The sequence below is a fragment of the Helianthus annuus genome, chromosome 6, assembly GCF_002127325.2.
Source record: "Helianthus annuus cultivar XRQ/B chromosome 6, HanXRQr2.0-SUNRISE, whole genome shotgun sequence".
Taxonomy (NCBI): Eukaryota; Viridiplantae; Streptophyta; class Magnoliopsida; order Asterales; family Asteraceae; genus Helianthus; species Helianthus annuus.
The window spans coordinates 22,269,813-22,289,819 of record NC_035438.2 but is presented as its reverse complement, the minus strand read 5'-3'; the positions used below and the strand labels follow the sequence as shown (position 1 = coordinate 22,289,819).

Genomic DNA, 20,007 nt, shown 5'->3' with positions numbered 1-20,007 from the left:
ACATGTGGTGGCACCGGGTCTTCTGCTTAACGAGGCTCACAAGTCTCGCTATTCAATCCATCCCGTAGCAACTAAGATGTATAGAGATTTGAAGCAAAATTATTGGTGGCCAGGGATGAAAAGAGATGTGGTTAAATATGTAGAGAAATGCATGACCTGTTTACAGGTCAAGGCGGAACATCAAAAGCCATATGGCAAGCTTCAGCCTTTGGATATTCCAGTTTGGAAATGGGAACAGATTACTATGGACCTATTAACCAAACTGCCGAGGACGACGCGGGGATTTGATGCCATTTGGGTAATTGTGGATAGACTAACCAAAAGTGCCCATTTCATCCCTATCCAGGAAACCTATACGTCAGAAAAGATGTCGGAGGTGTACACTAATGAGATTATAGCACGCCACGGAGTGCCGGTATCCATCGTGTCCGATAGGGATACCCGGTTCACTTCAAGTTTTTGGTGCGATTTCCAAAAGCAAATGGGAACTAAGTTGTTCATTAGCACCGCGTACCATCCTCAAACGGATGGTCAAAGTGAAAGAACAATACAAACATTGGAAGATATGTTACGGGTGTGCATTATTGACTTCGGGGGTAGTTGGGATATTCACCTGCCGTTGGTTGAATTTTCATATAATAACAGTTACCACGCAAGCATCGGTATGGCTCCGTATGAGATGCTATACGGTAGGAAGTGCCGAACTCCGGTATGTTGGGGTGAGGTTGGTCCGCGTGAACTTGCACATAAGGATGTAGTCGGAATCACGAATAAAAAGATTGACATGGTACGAGCTCACCTGAAAGCGGCTCAAGATCGACAAAAGTCGTATGCAGACAAACGAAGAAGACCAATTGAGTTTCAAGTTGGTGATAAGGTGATGCTGAAGGTATCACCATGGAAAGGAATAATCCGATTTAGAAAAAGGGGAAAGTTAAGCCCAAGGTTTATTGGGCCTTTCAGAATCATCGAGCGGGTCGGTAGGGTGGCATACCGTCTCGAACTGCCTGCGGAGTTTAGTGGGATACATAGCACGCTCCATGTATCACATCTCCGGAAATGTCTAGCTGACGAAACCGCGTATATCCACTACGACGACATCGAGGTGGATAATAGTCTCAACTACGCGGTGAGACCAATTGCGATTCTAGACCGTAAGGTGAAAAGCTTGAGAAACAAGGTGATTAATCAAGTAAGGATCAAATGGGAACACCGAAAAGGATCAGACACCACTTGGGAGTCTCAAGAGGAAATGAGACGACTCTACCCTACACTTTTCGGTACGTGTATAAATTTGTGTCTTATACATAAACAGGTTTCGGGGACGAAACCCTCTTTAAGGAGGGTGGACTTGTAACACCCCGAAAATATTAATGTTATATTTTTAACTAAATATCAGTAATAAGTTAAGATAAAAGACTAGGAAAAGATAACCTAGTTAGTTGGTATCTTAACACAATAGGACAAGTATGATTAAAATGCCCTATATATATAGTTTATGTAAATTGAAGGGGGGGCAAACTTGTCAAAATCTGAAACTTAAGTAATATTAGTGGAACAATACACCAAACACACACACAAAATCAGTGTGTGCGTGAGGGAGAACGACCAGGAGAAAGGAAGAACACCCAAACCCTTATATCATCTAACTTGATCAATTGAAGGGTGAATTGGGCATGTAACCACTGCATGAATAAAAATCTTGATCACCAACACTTGTCTAACACTAGGTAAGTTACAATTTTAGTTTTGGTGATATTTGATTTTTGGGTATAGTTTGATTAGTAGGGATATTTGAATGAATGAGTAAAGTTATGATTCTAGGACATGTGATTAGAGTGTAGGATCATAAACTAAACTGAAATCAGGAGAATTGATGGATAAATTTTGTGTTAAAAATTGTTTTGCGTCATGTATTGAAGTGGGTTTTCACCTAGAATGAAAAGCCCCAAAATTCGTGTATGAATTATGTGAATGATGATGTTTCAAACAAGTTACAATCAGAAATTAAATGTAAAAATGACATAGTAAACATCCTACTTGTTAATTAGGGGTTTTGTGGTTACAAAACTTCAATGACAAGAATAACATGACTAATTGTAAAGTATGCACACAAGATGCTTGATAATATGCCTAAAAGAAGTTGATAAACCCTAATTGTGGTGTTTGGCTAAGTTAACAAGCTTGGGTCATGAGCCGAAAGGTTCTAATGATAATTGGCTTGTGTATTTTAGGCAACACGAGTGAGGCGTCGGGAAGTCAAGCCGGTGCGGACACTCGCTTAAAAGGGAAGCTTTGAGGTACGTGGCTCACGCTTCGACAATATTGTTAATTTAGTCTTCATTGTTAATGTTTGCTAGTTATGAACAATATAAGGTTGTAATGGTTTGGTTGCTTGAATGAGGGACTTCATGATGGCAAACCAAACGGGTTATCAATGGTGGGTACAAACCGGGTAACGGGAGTACCTTATCCGTAGACCATAAACCCGGGTGTCGGGTAATGGGAAGAATAGTATTAAACACGCAAACCGGTAATGGGAGCGTGGGTGTTGAAACAAAGAACCCAAGACGGGTCACACTTGTTGCAAAGAAATGTTCCGTATTGTGCTTTGATGTCTTAAAAGTGCAAAAACTGGAATAAACGGGTCAAAACAGCAAAACAGGAAAATATGCAGAAGCTACCGTAAGTTACGGTAGCTACCGTAACTTACGGCAGAGGATGAACTGTTACGGTGGTTCTTTACTGATTAACGGCAGGCCATAGTTGCCCAGTGGCCACCGTAACTTACGGTGTCCACCGTAAGTTACGGTGGAGCCCAGCCAATTTTGTTAAACTTTGTATATTATCATAGATTGAATCCGTTTTTAAGCGTACTTTCGATTATGCGTAATTTCTAAGGATTCTCACACTAATATTTGTTAAATTCTCCAGCTTCAAGTATTTCTAAGAATTAGTTCCGCAACTTTTGTCTTGGTTAATCATTAGTGAAACCTTTGTAATAGAAGGAATACTTATGTATCCTAATATTGTTTTTGGAAGGTTGATAAACTCGTAGGTACTAAGTTAGGAACAATATTAATGTTTTCTTTTAAACTGATCATGAACATTCTTATCTAGTTGGTAAGAATTAGTATAATTAAAATTAGAGTGTTACATAAGATTTTTAATCAATGTTCTAATCAATTGTTTAAATCCAAAATTTAAACTATATGTCTACAACTTAAGATCGTAGTTTAATTTCACAATTGTTTTCTTAAGAGACATTTTATACACCTTGTTTTATAAGGTTAAACCTATTTAAATATATCAAAAATCTATCTACTATAATAAAAGAAACCAAGTTTTGGACACGTGTCATTCATAGAAGGTATCCTCAAATCTATACTTATCTTATATTAACTAAATAAATAAATAATAAATTAATTAATATTAAATCTTATCATACTTTAAAAAATATTATCCTCAAATCTAAATTGTTAATTTGGTATATTTTTAAAGCAAATATCTCTTTTCCCTACTTATCTTATATTAAATATATAAATAATAAATTAATATTAAATGTTATCCTAATTTGTTAAAAATATAACTTTTTTTATTAATTGGTATACAAAATGATATTTATTCAATTCGTGTAAAACGCGGGGTTTTAAAAATACAACTTTTTTTATTAGTTAATATACAAAGTTACATGTATATAACACGTGTAATACACGAAGTTTTTAAAGATGTAACTTTTATCATTTGCTATGTAGAATTAGATTTATTCAACACGTGTAATACACGAGGTTTTTAAGGATACAATTTTTTTTTATTTGGTAGATTTTTTCAACCTCACTATACATGAGTTTTTTTAAAGATACGTCGTTTTTAGTATTTAATATACAAAATTACATTTATTTAATATGTGTGATACACATGGTTTTTAAAAATATAACTATTTTTTAGATCTATTCAACACGTGTAACATACGGGGTTTTTAAGGATGTAATAATTTTATTATTTGGTAGACTTATTCAACCCGATTATACACGGGGTTTTTTAAAGATACGACGTTTTTAGTATTTAGTATACAAAATTACATTTATTTAATCTGTGTAATACACATGGTTTTTAGAGATATAACTATTTTTTTATTATTTAATATATAAAATTACATTTATTTAACCGGTACAATAAACGGGGTTCGTAAAGATGTAACTTTTTATTATTTATAATATATAAAATTACATTTATTCAACCCGTGTAATACACGGAGTTCTAACCTAGTATATTTTATTAAAATCTCAATTTTAGCTAACATGACTTTGGTTTTATCTTATCTACTCTTTAAAAAAACTACTTTCAAGATCTTAATTTATAGAGTAAATTACGTTTTTGGCCCCTGCAGTTATATCACTTTTACTATATTAGCCCAAAATAAGAATTTTTAACATATCTGCCCCCATAGTCTCTATAACTAACCATTTTGGCCCCTAAGTCTAGAGATCATGGGGGCCAAAATGGTTAGTTATAGAGACCATTGGGGCTAAAATGGTTAGACTTAGGGGCCAAAATGGTTAGTTATAGAGACCATGGGGGCAGATATGTTAAAAATTCTTATTTTGGGCTAATATAGTAAAAGTGATATAACCATAGGGGTCAAAAACGTAATTTATAACTTTTTATTAAAATAGTAGTTTAATCCTCTTCCTTTCATGGTTTTTATAAATATGGGTGGAGATACAATAGGAAGTTTATTTGGCTAGGAAGGCTAGGAAGTGATCTTGACCATCCATTAAGTTAATCAAGGGCTAAGATTAAATCAGGGAAATTGAAAGGAAGAAAAGAGGCGCGTGAGTTTGTTCAAGGGCATTCTAGTCAATCCAAGCCAATAATTTCTCTCTCCTCCAATTCCCCCCCCCCCCCATTTTTTAAACGTTAGTAACTCTTTCATACGACATTATTTTTTTATAAAAATTGCACCAAAAAAACGAGCGTTTTTTTATCTTTAAAACGAGTATACTATTGCTATATTTAAAAGAAAATTTAAAACCCAGTTGCGTAAAACGCAATAGAAAAACCACCAGTTACGTAAAACGCAATGAAAAAAAAACCTAAAAAATAACATTTTTCTAAAACGCAATGCACCAAAAACACAAATAAATGACTTATTTGTAAAACGCAATGGCCAGAAAACACATAAAAATGTCTTATTTGTAAAACGCAATGGCCAGAAAACACATAAAAATGTGTTTTACCTAAAACGCAATGCACCAAAGACACAAAGAAATGTCTTATTTGTAAAACGCAATGGCCAGAAAACACTTAAAATGTTTGTTTTCTAAAACGCAATGGACTGAAAACACATAAAAAAGTGTTTTACCTAAAACGCAATGCACCAAAAACACAAAGAAATGTCTTATATGTAAAACGCAATGGCCAGAAAACACTTAAAAATGACTCATTCTAAAACGCAATGGACTGAAAACACCTAAAAATGTGTTTTACCTAAAACGCAATGACTAAAAACACTTAAAAATGTGTTTTTTTCTAAAACGCAATAGCCAGAAACCACATAAAACTCTCTTATTTCTAAAACGCAATGGACACATAAAACTGTCAACCCCAGCCAGGGACTCTGCCCCTTGGACCCCGCCAGGGGCTGCCCCCCCCCCCCCCCCCGGACCCTCGCAAAGATCGTAAAACGCAATGACTGAATCAAAAACCCAGATCGTGAAACTGAAATTAAAGAATTTCTTACATGGATCGAAGCCGATTTCTTCATCAATTGACGAAATTTGAATGATAGAAACACTTATCAACGCTCGAATCGAAGGAATCGAGTGATTATCTCCAAAATCACCGGAAAAAAATGAGATTTTTTTATGAAATTAAACTGGGTTTTCTTCAAAAAAAAAGCTGAAGAACACGTTGATCGGGTTTTGAATCATTGAATGGTGATGAAAATCGCACTATAATGTAGTGATTATTGAGATAGAAAGTGAATAAATAGTTGAAGATGGTGGGTTTTGAAGTTACTGGGTTTTGAAAAATGAAGAAGAAGGAGTTGGATTGACTAAAATACCATTTCTCTTTATTTTAAAATTTGACACATGTCATAATCCTATGGCTTCCTATTCTTCCTAGCGAAAATTAACTTTCTATTTGATCTTTTCCCTTATAAATATACTAGGCGTACACCCGTGTGAACACACGGGTTTGTTCTAATAACAATCGGAATCAAATGCTAAAAAAATATTATAACATATTATTTAAATTTTTGTGTTTAGTTACATATCTTTATAAAACAATGTTAAAGATAGTTTGTTTTAGTCTACATGTTTGATAAGCATGACCTAATTTTATGTTGTGTGATAACTTCTTATATATGACATTAATTTATTTTGACACATTGTTAGTGTAAAATTCAGTAAAGGTCCATTGTTATTGTATAATTCGATAATACTAAAAACATATTATAATATATGATTTAAATTCTTTGCATTTAGTTACATATCTTTATAAAACAATGTTAATAAAATTATGTGTTAGTGTACATGGTTGATATACAAATAAGCTAAGTACTTGGTAATATGTTGTCTAAAATGAAAACATGAACTAATATGTTGTTTAAAATGAATACATATCTTTATAAAATGTCTTTTTTATACCCTCAAATCTTAATGATAAACATATATGATTAGAACATTCACACTTCTCAATAAAATCATTTTCATCTTCTCTCAAGTCCCAAAACACAGAACTTCATCTTCATCTTCAACCATCTTCATCGGATCATCTTCATCTTCATCGAAATCATCTTCATCGGAATCATCTTCCTCTTCTGTAATCTCCACCGATCATCAGCTTCATCTTCATATTCATCATCTTCATCTTCTATAACAATCGAAGGTAATATCACATACCTAAAACATGATTGACACTATGTTTTTGATATGCTAGAATGTAACAGGTTTTGTGTGAAAATATTGTTTGATTCTTGTGGGTTTTTATCTCGGGTATCAAAACAGAGGTTTGGGTTTTGTTTATTATGAAGGTTTGTTTCAGGTTTTATATGAAAATATTGTTTGATTCTTGTGGGTTTTTGTCTCGGGTATCAAAACAGAGGTTTTGTTTGATTCTTGTGGGTTTTTGTCTCGGGTAGCAAAACAGAGGGTTTGAATGTGTTTTCGGTTCCTCATATGAGATCAACTGTGTTTTGGTTTTGATTCTTGTGGGTTTTTGTCTCGGGTATCAACTGAGTATATTGTTCAAAATGTATCATTGATTTCTATAGTTTCAGATCTCATGTGATCATTTGGCTGATTCTTGTGTGTTTTTCTCTAAAAACAATTAGAGCACAGATCTAGGTTGTTTATTGAAACTATGATACTTGTGGGTTTTAATTTCTGAATCAAATGCGAAGAAACAAATGATGGAAATTGATAAAGCGCATCAGTGTGTAGTTATTTGAACACATCAATATTGATACTTGAAATGTGAAAATTGATTTTTGGTTATTTGAGAATTGTTTAAAAACATGAACTAAATCAGAATTAAATTTTATACAAATGAACTGATCGGATCAGTTTCGGATTGATGTGTTCGTCATATTGATTTTTGGTTTGATTCGATGATATGTGTTCCTAATATTGGTCATTTGAATGTGTTTATATTGGTCATTTGAGAATTGTTTAATAAGATGAACTAAATCAGAATTAAATTTTATACAAATGAACTGATCGGATCAGTTTTGGATTGATGTGTTCCTCATATTGATTTTTGGTTTGATTCGATGATATGGGTTCCTCATATTGGTCATTTGAATGTGTTTATATTGGTCATTTGAATGTGTTTTATTGTACAGAATGGCTGCGGATGTAAAGATATGCAAAAAACCAAGCACGAAGGCGAGAACACTTGACAACCTCCTAGAAGATGGTGCGGTGCACATAAGGAAGTAATTGATCAGAACGATCAATTGTATATGAATTAATATAACCCCAGTGGCAGATATGTAATTAGCGAGCTCTGGAATTTCAAGGAAAATCGAAGAGCTACACTGGGGTTATATTCATTCATATATGAATGAATATAACCCAAGTGGTAGATATGTAATTACCTACACTGGGATTATATTCATTCATATCTGCTACATTCCGAAGTGCACCCATCAGCAAGGATCCACAATTTCTTGTGGTGATACGACATTTTGTCTCTGTATTGTATGTTACGGTCTTTTATTATCGAGTCTGTAAGTCCTGTCAAGTCTACGAAGTTGGTATGACGTGTTTTCTCTATATTGTATGTATTAAAACTTTACATTTAATATTAGATTGCATTTATTTAAAAAGATTTGATTATTAGATTGCATTTATTAGATTTAATATACAATTTAAGCTTTAATTTTTCTCAAAAAATTATTTGTTGAGGTTTGATATAGAAATAATCTAAGTAATTGATAATATGTTGTCTACAAATCCGATTATTAATCATTTCTAAATGTTTTCTAACCATTTGTATCTAAAAATCAGATTATTAATCATTTCTTCATGTTTTCTAACCATTTGTGTCTAAGTAACCCGAACAACATGCCATATACTTGTATATAGACATGTATGCAAAGGCAATGTCATTTTATTGCCCACTATGCCGTCGATCGCCTAAAACCACTTGGAATGCCCTGCCAAAGTATAGATACCATGATTGCATATCGAACAACAAACGCAAAGCTGATTTTAAGGAACCTTTGCTTTAGTTAATGCATCATCTTTTATCTTTTACGTTTTTAAAGACACTCGCATTCTAAGAAAAGCATAACAATTATATTTCTTAAACTGAGTTTGTATTTTTTTTCATGTCTAACTGGGATATAAGGTGTGGCCATAAGCATCAGTATCACTAATAAGAAGAAAATAACCAAAATTCTGATAAAGTATAAAATTTCAAAATTTGACAAATCAAAACAAATTCTTAAATAATAAGTCAAGAAGTCGAACACATACAAAAGAGAAATATTGATCATGGTGTTTTCACTTCCATGTTTATAACCTTTAACATACAAATATGGAATAGAGATAACCTTTAACATACCCTAAAAATACCTTAGGAACTCACAATTTGTAAACTATGATTCAACCCGAAAACCGACCCAGAATCATTTAAGCATGGCTTCCTCTTTCTGAACTGTTTTGGCAGCCGCAACCATCGCTTATAATGGTTGTTTAGACACCATTACCAGTCCCAAAACTGTACCTAATTGCATGTTGTTGGTATTCCTTTTCTTGTTTTGTTATGGTACTCGTTACCCCTACTATCCAATGTTATTTGACCACTGTTTACAGCATCGAGGCACCACCCACGCAGCCACAAACAACCCAAATCGCTGCTGCCCCAACACAAGGATTTGCTCCAGAAACCGTAGGATGCATGACAATATGGTCTGGTTCGCTGCACTTTTATAACAAAGTCCTTATGTTAGTTTTTCAGTTATAATTAAATCTCCTTTTACTACACCATTACCTAAGTTTTTAGCACATGAATGAATAAAATTTCGTTCAAAAAGTTCAAACTAACACACTTAATACTCCAATCAATTCTTAATGTTAAACTATGTTTATAATGATAATAAACGATGCTAAAGCTATATATGGGGTATGTCAGTCAAAATTCAAAAATCTGAGCATGTACCCTATGATAGAGATTCATTATCTCTATAACTTATCAGTTTATATTCTACAAACTCTTAGCGACCAATTGGGATGAATTTCATTTTAGAACGAACATAACTAAAAGGTTTAACTTTATCACAATTATAATTAACTCATGATTAATAACAGTTTTAAAATCTTACTATAACAACCCTCGGTAAAACCGACACCCTCATAATATTTCTGACACCCTAATATATCCTAAAAATATCCCAATATGTCTTTATATGCACCCCATATGTGAAAACCGAGCCCCAAAGTAGATTATAATATATATAGTAAAATAAAAATCAGAAATATTAAGCTGAGGCGGGCCGCATAAGCCCACCCCAACCATTCACGCGGGCCGCGCGAGGATATGATCCGGATTCTTTTGGTTTTTAAGTTAAAGCGGGCTGCGTATGAGTTTGTCTAAAATTCATGCGGGCCGCGAGTGTTCAAAATCTGGCACGGCCCTGGGCCGCCACGTGGCCCAACACCCGGATAAGCTAGTAAACGACTCAGCCAAGCTATACGTTGACCACCAGTTGACGCGGACCGCGTAGGGCCTAGCCTTACTTAACACGGGCCACGAGAAAGTTCGATTTCACAACTATAAATAGAACGCAACGGCCTTCAGTCCGTTTCGCTCATTCCTTTCTTTCTTTCTTAATTTTCTGTAGTGGCGTTACTATACCCGGGCATTATACCCCCTAAAATAGCGAGGTTCTGCTACGATGTAAGTATTATAACCCCTGGAGACGTATTAGATACGCTGCCCGATTGATCTAGGGTTCCGTAACGGCTGTCGTGGTTCTGCCCGACGTTGTCGTTGGAATGCCGTCTCGGGGAGGGTATTACTAATGTTAAAATGGGTTATTATACTAACACACGTGCATTTGTGTAAATTATAGATATTCACCAGGAAACCCTAAAGAATAACCTAAAACAGCAATGTGAGTAATCCTCTTTTTGTCAAATGTTTTTACAAAACCTTACATACTTTTCCATGCGAATGACAGTTATTGAGTATTTGTAAGAATACAATTATCGTGGGTATGTTGGGGTTTTGTATACAAAATTTGTTACAACCTGGTTAAGGAGTAACATTTCCACAAGTCAGGTTTCGACAGTACCAACGGGTGATAATTGATATAACTTGGAAACAAATGTAATTGCGGGATCGCCCTCAATACTGTTCACTGTGAATTTTATTTAAACCTGATTAAACTGGGATTCACTCACCAGTATTTCCCACTGACAAAATGTTTTTAAAACGCGTTTCAGGTAACAAAATGTGAAAGCCAAATAGAAGCCAGCTGGACAGCACTGGAGGCTTGGAAAAGTGGCAATAAAGTTACCTAAAAATAAAACGAATGTTTTTATTAAATAAATAGGATTTATTCCTATGAAATGTGTGTATTGAAAACTTGGGTTTTACCCATATGTTAATGTTATAAAACATGGTGGTTTACTCTGATTAAATATTTCCTAGCTACGGTCCTGATGAAAATTTCCGCTGCTAAATTGGATAAATAAATGTGATACCACCGAAACTGGCTCACAGCCGCCCGTTCCCGGGAACTAGGGATCGGGGGTTGTGACAGAAGGTGGTATCAGAGCTATGCCACTGATTCAGCCACAGAAGTGTTCTGCTGACATCAAAATTCAAAGTGTTAGGAAATAAATTATGGAAATACGTGTATAATTGTATTTCTTGCTATGTGTTATCTGACTATTTGTTAGTTTACAGTATGAGCGACCAAGGACCTTCTGACGCCTATCGTCAACTGTCTGGTTCGCCTAGGAGCGAAGGCACCTCCTCTTCTCAGCCTGCCCTCTCGGGGTATTCTGCTGACACAGAAGAAGGAATCTTTGTGTTTAAGGCTCAGTCTGAAGAGCCATTTCCTCAGAAAAAAAAGGGGATGGTTCAGTAGGGGAGCGCACGAGCGTAGGAAAAGAATGAAAAAGTTGCAGGAACAGCGAGTGTTAGCCGCAGCAAAAAGAGAGACTGATGCTTATAATCAGGATATGCTCAATAGGGGTATCGCTAATATCCACATTTTAGCAACCACTGCTGCTGACCTAAACTTGGAACAAATGCTAGCACCCCAACCACAAAATCCTGACCAACCCATGGAAGTAGAAAACCAGATAGAAATGCCTGATTACAACCCGGAGGAGATACCTAGGGTACCTGCACCAGATCCCCTAGACCCAAACAACTACGACCCCTGGTGGGACGATGTTAGGGACTACGTGCAACAAAACCCAATACAGGAAAATGTGCCAATACCCAACATAGGAGCTTACCCCGGGTTAGATCCTCAAGATCCCTACAACATTAGTGATGCATATGTTAGGGAAATTTTAGAGAATCCATACCCGTACCAGGCCCCTATGCCTCCGTATCAGAAACCCGTACCCCAGTTTCCAAACCCAGTCCTAGAACCTGCACCCCCAATGAGTGCAGAAAATGTCCAAGAACTTAGGACTTTTGGGGAGGAAATTTTAGAAAGCAGTGATAGAATGCGACAGGTGGGAGAACGCCTCGTATGGAAATACGATGAGCGTAATATGGATTGTTGGATGAATCCATATCAGTGAAGGTGATGGCAGGAACGGTAGTAATAGTAATAATAATAATAATAATAAAATAATATATGTGTGTATGTGAAAAAAAAAAAAACTACGGATGCCTACTATTAGTATTGTAGCTTTACATTTCAGTCAGTATTGTAATTTAAATTTCAGTACTAGTGTGTAATGATGCATACTATATAAATAGAGTAAAAGTCGCAATGCTCGACGCTTTTGGTTAAAAGTGCGTGTCATGTGATTGGCTATATTCAAATATTAATTGTGATATTAATATTTGGTAATTGTTTAAAATTCAGATGGCCGACGAGGGAAATCAAGATAATCTGAATAACGATAACCAGAGTAACAATAACGTGGTTAATGAGAATCCAAACAACAATGGAAACCAAATGGATAATAGTGCTGTTCAACATATAGTGGCACAAGGAATTATAGATGCAATGTCATTTATTATTCAAACAGTTCAAGAAGCGAATAATAAAAGTAAGAATAGCAGTAAGCGACCAAGTGAACCGGAACACAGCGTGAACAATGGACCCGTACTTCAAGCGCCCATTCCCAAAAGAAGAAGAACCATGCCATATGGTTGTTCTTACAAAGAATTCTGGTCCTGTAAACCAATAGAATTCTCGGGCAATGAAGGACCCATTGCAGCCTTACGCTGGATAGAGAAAACTGAGGCTGTTCTAAAAATAAGCAAATGTGCTGAAGAAGATAAGATAATGTTTGCTTCAAATCTATTTAAAAACGCAGCCCTATAATGGTGGAACACTATCCTCTAGTCAAGAGGAAGTGATAGGATTTATAACATGGAATGGGAAGAATTTAAAAATATGGTAGAAAGGAAATTCTGCCCTCCCAATGAAAAGGAACAGATAGCAAATAAGTTCCTGAATCTTAGAATGACCGGGGCAGACAGTAAGGGTTACACTACCACATTCTTTGAATATGCTAGGATAGTACCTACCCTTGCATCACCTGAACCGGTATTAATCTCCCGTTATATCTGGGGATTAATTGGAGAGATTAGACATGTAGTCAAGGCAGCTAGACCCCAAACTATAGAAGAAGCCGTAGAACTAGCCAATACCTTGACAGATGAGTTAATCCGTACTAGAGAAGAAGACAAGAGAAGAAACCTAACCCAAAGGCTTACCCAAGAATTCCGTTATGGGAATTCCAACCGTAGAAATATAGGTTCTACCTCTGCACCATACTGCAGGAACTGCAAGAAGAAGCATTCTGGAAGATGCTCTACTTACTGCAATTACTGTAAGGCGCCAGGACACAAGGAAGAAAATTGCAGAAGCAAAGCCAATAATGGAATGTGCTACAACAGCGGAGAAAAAGGTCATATTAAGACAAACTGCCCAAAATTGACTCCAGCTGCAAACAACAAGAATACTAAAAATGCTAGAGCATTCGTTTTAACTGCAGATGAAGCCAGGATGATTCCAGACGTAATTGCTGGTACGTTTTTAGTTAATGATATTTTTGCGAAAGTATTATTTGACTCTGGTGCAAACCAAAGTTTTATTAATACTTCATTTTGCAAACTCCTAAATCAATCATTAACTAAACTACCACAAGAATGTCTAGTAGAAACCGCAAATGGAGAAACCGTTAGAATTTCTTAAATCTTGCAAGGAGCAAGAATAGAAATTTTTAATCAAACGTTTATTGCAAACCTTTACCCAATGAATCTGGTAGAATTTGATGTCGTGTTAGGAATGGATTGGTTAATAACCAATAAAGCCAATATCCTATGTGATCAAAAGTCAATTCAGGTAAAATCACCAAGAGGTGAAAAGATCACAATTAAAGGAGATAACCATCTAGACCCACTAAATTCATCTCTGTGATGAAAACTGCAAACTATATAAGAAAAGGATCTATAGTGTATTTGATTTCTATAATCACTAACACTAAAGGAAAAGAGTTAAAAGACATTCCAGTAGTGTCCCAGTTTTCAGATGTCTTTCCAGAAGAATTGCCAGGACTACCGCCAGACAGGGAAGTTGAATTCAGTCGAATTCACCTGTTACCAGGGACAGCACCGATTGCCAAAGCACCCTACCGTTTGGCACCCGCTGAAATGCAGGAACTGAAGAAACAATTAGACGAATTGTTGGAGAAAGGATTTATACAGCCAAGCTCATCGCCATGGGGAGCGCCGATTTTATTTGTCAAGAAGAAGGACGGATCAATGCGTATGTGCATTGACTACCGTGAATTGAACAAAGTCACGATTAAGAATCGGTATCCATTACCGAGAATCGATGATTTGTTTGATCAACTTCAAGGAGCTCGATTTTTCTCTAAAATTGATTTAAGATCAGGATATCATCAACTAAAGGTACAGGAAGAGGACATTCCTAAAACCGCATTCAGAACAAGGTATGGTCATTATGAATTTACTGTCATGCCATTTGGTTTAACCAATGCCCCAGCCGCATTTATGGACATGATGAACCGAATATGTAAGCCATATTTGGATAAATTCATAATTGTTTTCATAGATGATATTCTAATTTACTCTAAAAGTAAAGAGGAGCATGCAAAGCACTTGCACTTACTTTTAAGTTTATTGAGAAAGGAACAGCTTTATGCTAAATTTTCAAAGTGTGAGTTTTGGTTAGAACAGGTACAATTTCTCGGACATTTAGTTAATCATGAAGGAATTCATGTAGATCCAACAAAAATCGAGGCAATTACCAAATGGAAAACCCCAGAGTCACCAACTGAAGTTAGAAGTTTCTTAGGATTGGCCGGTTATTATAGAAGATTTATCCGAGATTTTTCTAGAATAGCCATTCCTTTAACTAAGTTAACCTGTAAATCTGTTAAGTTTGAATGGGGACTAAAACAAGAAGAAGCCTTTAGAATTCTTAAGCAAAGATTAACCCATACACCCATACTAGCGTTACCAGAAGGAACCGAAGACTTTGTAGTCTTTTGTGACGCTTCTAAGTTAGGTTATGGATGTGTATTAATGCAACGTCAAAAAGTTATAGCTTATGCCTCTAGACAGCTTAAGAGTCATGAAGAAAATTATTCAACCCATGATTTGGAATTAGGAGCCATAATTTTTGCCCTTAAGATTTGGAGACATTATCTTTATGGTAGTAAGTTTACTGTTTTTACAGATCATAAAAGTTTAAGGTATGTCTTCGGGCAAAAAGAGTTAAATATGAGACAAAGACGCTGGATGGAGTTACTTAGTGATTATGATTGTGATATCCAGTATCATGCAGGAAAAGCCAATGTAGTGGCTGATGCTTTAAGTCGAAAATATCACGAAAAGCCAAAAAGGGTACGTTCTCTTAAATTAAATCTACAAGTAGATTTAAAAAATCAGATTAGAAAAGCACAAGAATCAGTAATCAAGGAGGATACTGAAAAATTAAAAGGAATGATTAAGGAATTAGAACAAGGAACAGATGGAATTTGGAGGTTCCATAAAAAGAGAATGTGGATACCTAAATTAGAAAATTTACGTCACCGTATATTAGAAGAAGCTCATAAGTCTAAATATACGATGCATCCAGGAAGTGATAAAATGTACCAGGATTTAAGGAAAAATTTCTGGTGGATAGGAATGAAAAAGGATGTAGCAGCCTATGTTTTTAAATGTTTAACTTGCTCACAAGTTAAAGCTGAACATCAGAAACCCTCAGGTTTATTACAACAATTAGAATTGCCAGTCTGGAAATGGGAATTGATAACAATGGATTTTGTTACCAAACTGCCCAAAACAAGGAAAGGTAATGATACAATCTGGGTGATTGTAGATAGGTTAACCAAGTCAGCTCATTTCTTACCAATGAAGGAAACCTTTAGTATGGAACAATTAGCCAAAGTATATGTAAATGAAATTGTTTCATTACACGGAATTCCTTTATCAATTGTTTCTGATAGGGATAGCCGTTTTACCTCTCATTTTTGGTCAAGTTTCCAAAAAGCAATGGGAACCGGGTTAAATCTAAGCACAGCTTATCATCCTCAAACAGACGGGCAAAGCGAAAGGACAATTCAGACAATGGAGGACATGCTTAGAGCTTGTGTAATTGATTTTGGAGTTAATTGGGACGAACACTTACCTTTAATAGAATTTTCTTATAATAACAGTTATCACACAAGTATCAATGCTGCACCATTCGAAGCACTTTATGGACGAAAGTGCAGAACCCCAGTCTGTTGGGCAGAAATTGGCGAAAAATAATTATCTGGACCTGAGATAGTACAAGAAACAACTGACAAAATCATTCAAGTCAAGGAACGACTGAAAACAGCACGTGATCGACAAAAGAGCTATGCCGATAACAGACGTAAACCATTAGAATTTCAAGTAGGAGATAAAGTATTATTAAAAGTCTCTCCCTGGAAAGGAGTAGTAAGATTCATCAAAAGAGGAAAGCTTAGTCCCAGGTATATTGGAACCTTCAAAATTCTTAAAAGAATAGGATCTGTAGCCTATCAACTACAACTGCCAGAGGAATGGCAGGAATACATGATGTATTTCATGTATCTAATCTCAAAAAGTGCCTAGCTGATGAATCACTCGTAGTACCTCTCAAAGATATAGAGGTTAATGAACAACTCAAATTTGTAGAGAGGCCTCTGCAGATTGAAGATAGAAAAATTAAAAATCTCAAGCATAAGAGATTAGTTCTGGTCAAAGTAAAGTGGGACTCCAAAAGAGGACCTGAATACACATGGGAACTTGAATCAGAAATGCAAAAGAAATATCCACACTTATTTCAGTAGATCTCGAGGACGAGCTCTAAAACAAGGTGGGGAGGATATAACAACCCTCGGTAAAACCGACACCCTCATAATATTTCTGACACCCTAATATATCCTAAAAATATCCCAATATGTCTTTATATGCACCCCATATGTGAAAACCGAGCCCCAAAGTAGATTATAATATATATAGTAAAATAAAAATCAGAAATATTAAGCTGAGGCGGGCCGCATAAGCCCACCCCAACCATTCACGCGGGCCGCGCGAGGATATGATCCGGATTCTTTTGGTTTTTAAGTTAAAGCGGGCCGCGTATGAGTTTTTCTAAAGTTCATGCGGGCCGCGAGTGTTCAAAATCTGGCACGGCCCTGGGCCGCCACGTGGCCCAACACCCGGATAAGCTAGTAAACGACTCAGCCAAGCTATACGTTGACCACCGGTTGACGCGGGCCGCGTAGGGCCTAGCCTTACTTAACGCGGGCCGCGAGAAAGTTTGATTTCACAACTATAAATAGAACGCAACGGCCTTCAGTCCGTTTCGCTCATTCCTTTCTTTCTTTCTTAATTTTCTTTAGTGGTGTTACTATACCCGGGCATTATACCCCCTAAAATAGCGAGGTTCTGCTACGATGTAAGTATTATAACCCCTGGAGACGTATTAGATACGCTGCCCGATTGATCTAGGGTTCCGTAACGGCTGTCGTGGTTCTGCCCGACATAGTCGTTGGAATGCCGTCTCGGGGAGGGTATTACTAATGTTAAAATGGGTTATTATACTAACACACGTGCATTTGTGTAAATTATAGATATTCATCAGGAAACCCTAAAGAATAACCTAAAACAGCAATGTGAGTAATCCTCTTTTTGTTAAATATTTTTACAAAACCTTACATACTTTTCCATGCGAATGACAGTTATTGAGTATTTGTAAGAATACAATTATCGTGGGTATGTTGGGGTTTTGTATACAAAATTTGTTACAACCTGGTTAAGGAGTAACATTTCCACAAGTCGGGTTTCGACAGTACCAACGGGTGATAATTGATATAACTTGGAAACAAATGTAATTGCGGGATCGCCCTCAATACTGTTCACTGTGAATTTTATTTAAACCTGATTAAACTGGGATTCACTCACCAGTATTTCCCACTGACAAAATGTTTTTAAAACGCGTTTCAGGTAACAAAATGTGAAAGCCAAATAGAAGCCAGCTGGACAGCACTGGAGGCTTGGAAAAGTGGCAATAAAGTTACCTAAAAATAAAACGGATGTCTTTATTAAATAAATAGGATTTATTCCTATGAAATGTGTGTATTGAAAACTTGGGTTTTACCCATATGTCAATGTTATAAAACATGGTGGTTTACTCTGATTAAATATTTCCTAACTACGGTCCTGATGAAAATTTCCGCTGCCAAATTGGATAAATAAATGTGATACCACCGAAACTGGCTCACGGCTGCCCGTTCCCGGGAACTAGGGATTGGGGGTTGTGACACTAACCATTACCTTGAACCTAATGACTTTCATGCCAAGATCCAGGGATGTTTGGGATACTTAGCAGCAACCTTTCGTACAATATCGTAGGAAAACCCAAACAATGTTTCTGGCTTTGGTGCAGCCTTTCTTGCATTGTCAATGTCTGCAAAAAACCTAAATCAGAAAGGTTGGAAATAAAATTTGAAATGGGTAAATATAATAAACCTGCCACTTACGTAGATTCAGGCCATCCTCATTCATAATTCTTTTTCCTAATGTTTTCTTTGCTTTTTAGGGGGAAGATGGGTGCTTCTCTCCATAGGGCATACAAAGCACAGATTGTTGGCGGAAGCCCGCCACATTTAACATATAAAGTTTTTTTATATGTTAAATATGGCGGGCTGCCGCCAACAACCTGTGTTTTGTATGCCCTAGGAGAGAAGCACCTATGTTCCCCTTAAAAAGCAAAGAAAACATTAGATTTTTGGATTTGATGTTTTTCGATGCTGAAAGGTCATTAGTGATGACTGTGTGATCATGCTTTACCTGAGAACAAATGCACCAAGTTAAGCTCAAGGTTTTTCAACTTGATCAAATGTCACTTATACCCTTTAATAAAGACCTTGTTCGTTTTTTGCACGCCCTGTTCGTTTTTTTAATGTTGAAACAACGTTAAAACCTAAAACCCTATGCTGAAGTGTTGTTTTTTGTACCTGATTGGGCCGAGGCGTCGCCTCAAAACGCTTCACGTGTTTTGACGCTTCAGAGCAAATAAAACGTTTTGCCAAACGGTTAACACTTTAAGCGAGCTTAAAGCGCGCTTTTTTAAACTAAGTTTCCAACACAAGAAAACTACACAATTGTTTTATTCTATTTTTTACTATTTTCTTCTTTAGCACATTAAATGTAATAATTGAATGTGATAAGAAAAGCAGTGTGACTTACAGGAAGTGACTCCCATATGGCTTCATCAGTCAAATGTTCTTCATTTACTGGAAGTAACGCCTTGCACATTCTGTACACATTACAAATCTTGTTTTCAGATTATAGGGTTACTTATTTCAATATTCATTTACAAAATCACCCACAAATAAAACTAAAGCGACCTAATGGTCGGACCATCGGTTCCCCTTCAATAATCAGATTAACAAACTTAGAATGCTTGTACTCCAATTACTGTGTAGGTCTCAGTTGATATGGAAGCAACCATAACAAAGGATACTCAATGGTATTTAATGCTCGGACCATCGGTTCCCCTTCAACAATAACTTGAGGTAAGCCTACAACAGGAAACAACACGTCATAAACCCAAAATTTTAACGAAACAACACGTCATAAACCCAAAATTTTAACCAACCAGTAGCAATCTTGGATAAAAAAACTGGTAAAACTAAAATTGCAAAATTATGAAAGCAGTGAAACTTTGAATATTCAATAATAAACCATAGTATTACAAAATTATGATTTAGAAAAATAATAAAAATTAAAAATTAAACATTACAATTAACA

The 20,007-nt window shown here is 36.0% G+C and overlaps 2 long non-coding RNA genes across 2 annotated transcripts; one reads left to right on the top strand and one right to left on the bottom strand.

Moving 5' to 3' along the window:
* Positions 1-1,695: 1,695 nt before the first annotated feature.
* On the top strand, positions 1,696-8,275 carry LOC110884487. The gene is made up of 3 exons (XR_002561218.2): positions 1,696-1,730; positions 2,235-2,300; positions 7,850-8,275. It is a non-coding gene; the product is annotated as an uncharacterized LOC110884487 (long non-coding RNA).
* A 10,692-nt stretch (positions 8,276-18,967) lies between these two features.
* LOC118479722 lies at positions 18,968-19,693 on the bottom strand. The gene is made up of 3 exons (XR_004860283.1): positions 19,605-19,693; positions 19,444-19,513; positions 18,968-19,044 (listed from the first exon to the last, which is right to left on the bottom strand). It is a non-coding gene; the product is annotated as an uncharacterized LOC118479722 (long non-coding RNA).
* Between the last annotated feature and the right edge of the window lie 314 nt (positions 19,694-20,007).